Raw genomic sequence first — 9177 nt, forward strand, 5'->3', positions numbered from 1 at the left:
GGTTTAGAAATTACTGATTGTGCGTACTCTTCTTTAAAACGTTTTCTATTCCATCACACCTTGTTTGCTGTTGTGGTGAACCAGGTGAACATGGCTGGAAGACAGAATCGCAATCAGGGAAACCAAGGTGGACTCTAAGTGAACCCACCTGCACCAGAAGAGGACGAAGAGGAGAATATATTTGCGGAATTCATCAATGAGGCTGATTATGCTTCTGCTGTGGTCCCTCCTAGGACTGGAAATGCAACGTTCAAAATTGATAGTTCTATCTATCAGCTACTGAAACTTGAAGGTTATTTCCGAAATTCTTTGGAAGATTGTCCACTTCGACATTTGAAGAACTTCCTGCACGTGTGTGCTCAACAATCCCAAGGTGTTGTTTCTGCTGATGCACTGCGGTTACGGGTCTTCAAATATTCCTTGGCTGGCCAAGCAAGAGAATGGTATGAAAAGCTTCCCAGCAATTCTATCCATACCTGGAGCGAGCTAGCCAACACATTTCTGAAGAAGTGGTTCCCACCGAGCAAAAAGGCTGAACTTCGAGATAAGATCTTTGAGTTCAAACAGCTCCCGGAGGAACAATTATATTCGGCATGGGAGCGGTTCAAGTATTATCTAGCTCAATCTCTAACTCACGGGTTTCCGGATGCTATTCTCACGGAGAAATTCTACAAGGGCTTAGATACAATGAATCAAAGGCAAAATTATCAAGGTCCGGGCCATCACCCATGGCAAAAGCCTCAACACCAATTTCAAGGGAACAATTATAGCAGAAATGATTAGGGAAATCCAAATCAAGGGAATTACAATAACAACAATTATGGCAACAAGAGCTCGGACCCCTACATTCCACCAAGGGGGCAAGCATATAATTCGCAACAGTGGAGAGACAATTCAGCTAGCAACTCTGCTGGCAACACTACTAATGATTCTGCGGAGCTGCAAAGTATGATGCTGAAAATGCTAATGACTCAGGACATAACAGAGAGCACAATCAAGGGAATGTCTCAGGTTCAACTATCTCATTCAGCGTCCATTCAGAAGCTTGAATCGCAATTCAGAGACCTTTCCAGAGAAGTGTATACTCCTCAACGTGGACAACTACCAAGTGATACAGTTCCAAATCCGAAAGGTAATGGGGTAAACTCTGTGGAGCATGTAGCTGCTATTAGCACCCGAAGTGGAAAAATACTTCAAGGTGCTGATAAAAAGGTGATTGATCTCGAGCCAATTGTTGAAGAAGAAGCGCAACCTGATATATCTGATGTTATTGTGGAGGAATAAACAGAGGAGGAAATCCCTATTATAGCTGAAGAGGAGCAAAATCTTGATAATCTCAAGGCACAAGGAGAAAAACATGAAAAGGGGATGGCAAAACTTTCTGGCGCTCTACGCCCTTTGAGCCAAATGTTCAAATCTTCGCCGCCTTTTCCTCAAAGGCTGGTGAGGAAAACAGAAGATGACAAGTGCTTGTGATTTTATGATCAACTCAAGCAATTGACGATGAACATTCCTTTTATGGACGTTGTCCAAGAAATGCCTGGGTTTGCTAAGTATTTGAAGGATCTCTTAACAAAGAAGAAAAAGCCATTGAAACACAACACTGTGGATATCACTCATCGCGTTAGTGCTATTATTTCCAAGACCACAGTGCAAAAAAGGAAAGATCCTGGAGCATTCACCATTCCATGCACCATAGGGCAGCAGGATTTTGCCAAGGCTTTGTGTGATAACGGGGCTAGCATAAATCTTATACCCCTTGAGATTTTCAAGAGATCAGGATTAGGGCTACCAAGGCCAACTACCATGAGGTTGCAGATGGCTGACAGATCGATAAAAAGGCCAGTGGGGGTAGTTGATGATGTGCTTGTTCAAATCGGGGAATTCCTACTGCCGGCAGATTTCGTGATTCTTGACTGTGCTATTGATTAAGAAATTCCTATTATTCTGGGGAGACCTTTCCTTGCGACGGGGAGGGCTCTTATGGATTCCGAGAAGAATGAAATCAAGTTCCGGGTGAACGATGAGGAGGTGACTTTTCACGCCAACAAGGGTATGAAATTACCTAGTCTTTATCAAAGTATTTCAGTCATTAATTCTGTTGATGTGGTGGATGAAGCGGTAGAATTCAAAATGGAGGAGGAATGCTTGGGGGAAGCATTATCGGCCATCTTGGTGAACTTTGATGCAGAAGAAATGGAGGGATATATTGAGACAGTGAATTCACTCACCGGTCTGGGATCTTACTCTTATGAGCCTAAGAAATTATCTCTTGATCTAGAGAAACGAACAACTCCTCAGCAAAACCATCAATTATTGAACCACCGAAGTTGGAACTCAAACAACTTCTATCCCATCTTAAATATGAGTTTCTTGGAGAAAATGCCACACTCTCAGTTATTGTGTCATCACTTCTGAATGAGGGCCAAACCCAAAGACTCATCGCAGTTTTAGGAAGCATTTTAGAGCTTTGGGTTGGACTGTTGCAGACATCCGGAGGATTTCCTTCGGAATTTGTGAGCACCAAATTCAGTTGGAGGAGGAAAGTTCACCAAGTGTTGAGCATCAGAGAAGATTAAATCCACCGATTCAAGAGGTGGTAAAGAAAGAGATTATTAAGTGGCTAGATGCTGGGGTGGTTTACCCGATTGCCAACAATCCATAGGTAAGCCCAGTCCAGCGTGTGCCAAAGAAAGGGGGCATCACCGTTGTCCTTAACTCTAAAAATGAGTTGATTCAGATAAGAACTGTCACCAGTTGGAGAGTGTGTATGGACTACCGGAAGCTGAACACTGCATCTTGCAAAGATCATTTCCCTATGCCTTTTATTGATCAAATGCTTGATCGGCTAGCTGGAAGGTCTTATTATTGTTTCCTGGATGGGTACTCAGGTTACAACCAAATCAACATTGCATTCGAAGACCAAGAAAGGATTACTTTCACTTGTCCCTATGGGACATTCGCTTTCAGCCGAATGCCATTTGGTCTTTGCAATGCCCCAGCTACTTTCCAACGATGCATGATGTCCATATTCTTTGACATGGTTGAAAACTTTCTGGAAGTCTTCATGGATGACTTCTCTGTGGTGGGAGATTCATTCGATGAATGTTTATACCATCTTGATTGGGTACTACAAAGGTGTGAGGAGACAAACCTCATTCTCAACTGGGAAAAGTGTCATTTTATGGTAAATGAGGGAATTGTCCTTGGCCATAATATTTCCAAAAGAGGGATTGAGGTTGATCAGGCCAAAATCGATGTGATTTCAAAACTCCCTCCACCTATTTCAGTAAAAAGAGTTCGGAGTTTCTTGGGACACGCCAGATTCTATAGAAGATTTATCAAAGACTTCTCCAAAATTGCAAACCCAATGTGCAAGTTCAAATTCAATTTTGATGAGAAGTGCATCAAGGCTTTCGACGAGTTGAAGCTGAAATTAAACTCCGCACCTATTGTTGTGTCCCCGGATTGGTCGTTGCCCTTTGAATTAATGTGTAACGCCGGTGGTCTTGCAATTGGCGCTGTACTTGGTCAGCGGCTCAACAAAATCTTGCACCCAATTTATTATGCCAGCAAAACGCTGAATGGAGCTCAATTGAACTATACAGTAACGGAGCAGGAACTACTTGCTATTGTTTATGCCTTTGAAAAGTTTCGGGCTTATTTATTGGGTGCCAAGGTAGTGGTTCACACTAACCATGCTGCCTTGCGCTACTTGATGGCTAAAAAGGATGCTAAGCCTCGGTTGATAAGATGGGTGTTGTTGCTACAAGAATTTAACTTTGAAGTCAAAGACCGAAAAGGGTCAGAAAATCAAGTAGCTGACCATCTCTCCAGACTTGAAGCACCGGGGAGACCGATTGATGTGCTGGATATTGATGACACTTTTCCGGATGAAAGAGTCTTGGTAATCTCCAATGATGTGGCACCATGGTATGCCGATATTGCCAATTATTTGGTAACTGACATTGTTCCTGAAGATTTGAAGGCATATCAAAAGAAGAAATTCTTGAGAGATTCCCGATAGTATTATTGGGATGAGCCTTACTTATTCAGGACTTGTGCTGACAATATGATCAGAAGATGTGTGGCTGAATCTGAGGTGATGGATATTTTGAAGGCTTTTCATGATTCTCCGGTTGGTGGACATCACAGTGGAAATAGAACTGCAGCCAAGGTGCTAGAGTGTGGCTATTATTGGCCAGCCATCTATCGTGATGCGAATATGTTGGCACGTTCTTGTGATAAATGCCAACGCCAGGGCACAATAGGTCAGAAGCATGAAACACCGATGAATTTTGTGCTTGAGGTGGAGCTCTTTGATGTATGGGGCATTGATTTTATGGGGCCCTTCGTGAGCTCCGATGGCCTGAAATATATTCTTGTTGCGGTGGATTATGTCTCCAAGTAGGTGGAGGCGGTGGCCTTGCCTAACAATGATGGTAGGAGAGTCAATAACTTTCTAAAAAAGAACATCTTTGCTAGATTTGGCACTCCTAGAGCTATTATTAGTGATGGTGGTTCTCATTTCTGCAACAAAACATTTGCTGATCTTCTTGAAAAATATGGCGTGCATCACAGGGTTGCCACTCCCTATCATCCTCAAACGAGTGGTCAGGTTGAATTCTCCAACAGAGAGATAAAAGGCATCTTGGCAAAGACGGTCAATGTGAATCGCACTGACTGGTCCAAAAAGTTAGATGATGCTTTATGGGCATATCGCACGGCATTCAAAATGCCTATTGGGACTTCACTGTATAAGTTGGTATTTGGGAAGACATGTCATTTGCCTATTGAACTTGAGCATAAGGCCCTTTGGGCATTGAAGAAGCTGAACATGGATTGGCATAAAGCAACAAAGTTGAGGTTGTTTCAAATCAACGAGATGGATGAATTTAGGTACAATGCCTATGAAAGTGCAACACTGTACAAGGAAAAGATGAAATACTATCATGACTCAAAGATCCTCAAAAGGGATTTTCAGCCGAAGGACTTGGTCTTGTTGTACAATTCGCGCCTAAAGTTCTTTCCGGGCAAGTTAAAGTCTCGATGGTCAGGTCCGTTTGAAATCGCAAGTGTTTCCCCAAATGGAAGTGTCATTGAGGTGAAAACCGAAGATGACACTCGAACTTTTAAAGTGAATGCACAAAGAGTAAAGCATTACCATTGATGTATTGATAATGGTAAGGTGGTTGATAGGTATCGTTTGAAATACGGTTCTGAAACTGGAAATGGAGGTATCACGTCGAGCCGTGACGTTAAACCAAGCGCTGTGTGGGAGGCAACCCACATTTAATGCTTTATAAGTAGTTTAAATTTTGTATTTCCTTTGTTTTCTGTTATGTTTTAATGTTTGTTGATGTGTTGAAGAACCTAAGTGTTGAACCCAGAAATTGCCAGGACAGCAGCTACACGACACATTCGACGGATCGTCGATCTAATCGACGAAACGTCGAATGCACCATCGAGTGGATCGCCTGAAATATTGGTCACTGGAAATAATGGCAATTCGACGACAGGTTTGACGCTCCGTCGAACTGATCGACGGTCAGTTCGACGGGCGTTCTTCTCTCGTTTTCATTTATATAAAAAAAAAAGAACTCGACGGAGGGGGTGTTCAATCGACGGAGCGTCGAATTAATCGACGTCCCGTCTTTTTAACGCGACGGTTCAGAAACGTGGGTTTGTAACCCACGTCCGTTGCACTGCTTCTTATTTTTTATATAACGTCTCTCTCTCCCCCCCTCTCTCTCTCTCTCTCACTACCACCTCTCCCCCTTTGCCATAACTGCTACCCCAACCCCACCACTTCCCCCTTCCTTCACCACCCCACAACCGCCACTTCCCCCTTGCCCTACTAATCTATCCCTCTGTGTGTGTGCTTCTTCGGGTTTATTTTTTCTTTTTCCATTCTAGAAAGTTGAAATCACATTCACTCTACTTCAAGGTATGTGACTTACTGGATTGTGTGCTCCCTTGTGTTGTTTGTTTTTGCATTCCATAGCTCGTTTTGCTTATTTTTTTATTATTTTCCTTCTTTTTGCATCATTTTATTTTCACTTGGTATGCTCATATTTTTGCTGGGGGTGGTTTGTTGGTTTGTTTGTGGTTGATTGGGTCATTGATCTTTAGCCGAGTCGGAGGGCATTACGACAAACACACCTCATTCATGAGGTTGTTGTTGTTTTGCCCACCACCTGTTCGATGAAATGCCAAAGTATGGCATTGTGTGTCACGATGACTTGGAGGGCATTACGACCTTCGAGTTGTTTTGCCCGCCAAGTGTTTTTCCTAGTCTAACCCAAACCAACATGGGGTGAAGTCTTAGTAACCCCAAAATACGTGACGATTGGCACATCAGCCAAAGAAGTGTATGGGATCTCTAGTTTTAGCATGCGAAAACATTCGACGTTCAGTTCGACGGCCCGTCGATTCAATCGACGGACCGTCCTACTCAACGTCGAAAGAGCCTTATCAAAAGTTCTTAACCAAAACAACATCGACGGTGGATTCGACGACCCGTCGAATCGATCGACGGGGCGTATTTCCCATCGTCTTTCAGTTGAAATTTCTAGTGGCTAACAAGAGATCGACGATGAGATCGATGACCCGTCAAATCGATCGACGGGGCGTCTTTCTCACCGTCTTTTAATCAAAATTTCCAGTGGCTCACAAGAGATCGACGATGAGATAGACAGCGCGTCTATCAATTCGACGGGAACTTTGACGCTTCGTCGATCTGTTCGACGACTCTTGTAGCACATCGACGGACCATTGGCAGCTTTAACATTATCGCATGTCTTTTACTTTTGTCTGATTCTATTATGTTTTTATGGTTGTCTTAAAAATGAAGTGTGTTCTTTTCTCAGGTATGTCTACAAAGAATCCAGTCAAGCGGGGTGGTGGTCCCAGAAAAGGCCGAGGTCGGGGTCAAACAACCCTTACTCTTAGGGATGAACCCTCTGACTCTGACCGTCAAGCGGTAGTCCCAACGACTAGATCGAGGGCACAGACCACCACACCCCAAGCAGAATCACCCACTTTACTCTCCTCTCAGTCTACAGAGGGGGCTTCATTCTCCACATCCGCTGATTCTAGCGATGCAGCAACAGAACAACCAGCCGCTCCTGAGCGAAATTCAGATGAGGAGCAAGAGCGGGTGCGGCTGCAAAAGATGGAGATAGCTGCAATCCGCTTCCCCTATGAAGGGTGCCGAAAGTACTATGTAAAAGGGGCCACTACAGTCAGCGGGGGTAATCCGAGGATAAATATTCAAGAAGAAGAACAAATCAGTATGAGCGGCTTAGAGAGCTACCCTCGGATTACCGATCTCATCCAACACTATCATCTTGAGGCATTCACACAGCCTCCAGGGGATTATTTCCCGACCATGGTTCGGGAATTCTACACTACTTACAGAGTAATGCTCGAGCAGCGCCACAAGAACAAGAGAGCTTTGAAAGCCGCCCCTCCATTAGACACAGTGTATGTTCGGGGTGTCCATGTTGACATCTCAGCCCGCACAATCAACAGATTTTATTTTGGTGATGACTTCGTGGCACCGACCACAGTGGAATATGATGATAAGTTTGAAAGAAGGGCTGAGCAATCTGTACGGGAATGGTTTGCGACGGTGATGGCTAGAGGGCCGGCGGATCTGGCCCCATGGGTGAGAAACTTGGCTGCCAAAATCCATAAGGCAGATATCAGCTTGGAAGCTAAATTTTGGTGGAATTTTGTCATATATCGGGTTCTGCCCACGGGAGCAGATAACATAGTCACGCCGGACAGAGCAGTGGTTGTGGCTGCTATGCTATCCAGGTACCCAATGAACTTGGGTGATCTGATCAGTAGAGCCATTCGGGCACGCGCACCACAGGAGGTGACAACCTTGATATTCCCGTGCCTTATCACGCAATTATGTAGGTTGTCCCAGGTGAGGCACATTTAGACATTTGCAGCTACTCTCCCCGCAACAAAGGTGTTTGATATCACCCGAAGTAGGGATGAGACCCTCCGTACATCTCAGGCCACCAGTACTTCATTGCTAGATCTCATGGGTGAGTAGGCTGAGCATGTCATTGATTCAGTCCCTCAGGGCACAGTTGATATAGGCATGGAAGGACTGTCCATAACAGAGGCCTCCACACCATCTGTAGCTGATGCTACCCCTTCTTCTGAGGCACCACCTCGGCCTGTTGTTCCATCTGCATCTCCTATTCCTCCGTCAGCCGCAGCATCAACTTCCGAGGATCTCTTTGTCCTCAATAGAGCCAACTTCAAAGAATTAGCAATCAAGGTAGAGCGTGCTGATCAGCAGGTGACCCGGATATTACAGCAGTTGGGTAGGTTTGTCCGGAAAGAGATTGCAACGGAGTTGGAGCCTCTTCAGGAGGCTATGGCGAGGCATCATGCTAGGGTCAATACACGACTTGACAGTTTAGAGATGCGGATACTCACTATTGAGAAGAAGAGTGAGTCTGGTACTTCGGGAGATTTGAAGACCGAGCTTGACCAGCTCTGAGCTGAGATTGCGGCCCTTCGGACGAGAGAGCAGGTTATTGTGGATGATCCGACACCACCTGCACCAGTCGTCAGCATTTCCGATTTAATCCGAGTAGTTGACTTGGTGACTGAGGATGAGCCTAAGGAGAGTCACAAAAGAAAGAGGCCTGTCACATTGGCTGATGATGAGGATGAGGAGGAGGACAATGAGGATGACGACCTCGAGCTTCAGGAGGGTATTCGGCGGTCGCGCCTGGACGTGAGGTTCACTGGCGCATCTTCCAGCACTAGTGCTATCCGGCCGATCACGATAGCTCCTCAGAACCTGCAGCCACATAGCCAGTCAACTCCACCATTTCAGTGCACTGAGCCAGCAGTAGAGAGGGCCCCCATTCGCACTGCTGCGGAGGAGACACCGCAGCAGCAACAGCAGGATTAGAGCATTTCAGGTCGGCCCCACCACCATAAGGTGATGGTATGATTTTTTGGATGCATTGGGGACAATGCATCCTTTTTCTGATGGGGGTGGGGTAACTTGATGTACTTTGCAGTATACATTTGTTAAATTTTATTTGAAGTAATTGTGACTTTCATGGTTGTTGCATTGTGAACTTTTGGCATGAATTTTGAACGAAAAAGGATATCTGTGAACTTGAAAATCGATTGATTTGA

At 44.9% G+C, this 9177-nt stretch overlaps 1 non-coding gene across 1 annotated transcript; it reads right to left on the minus strand.

The window, feature by feature from the left end:
* Positions 1 to 535: 535 nt before the first annotated feature.
* Positions 536 to 641, minus strand: LOC132638986 (small nucleolar RNA R71). Its single transcript, XR_009582037.1, has one exon. It is a non-coding gene; the product is annotated as a small nucleolar RNA R71 (small nucleolar RNA).
* Positions 642 to 9177: the final 8536 nt, after the last annotated feature.

The sequence above is a fragment of the Lycium barbarum genome, chromosome 4 (assembly GCF_019175385.1).
Source record: "Lycium barbarum isolate Lr01 chromosome 4, ASM1917538v2, whole genome shotgun sequence".
NCBI lineage: Eukaryota > Viridiplantae > Streptophyta > Magnoliopsida > Solanales > Solanaceae > Lycium > Lycium barbarum.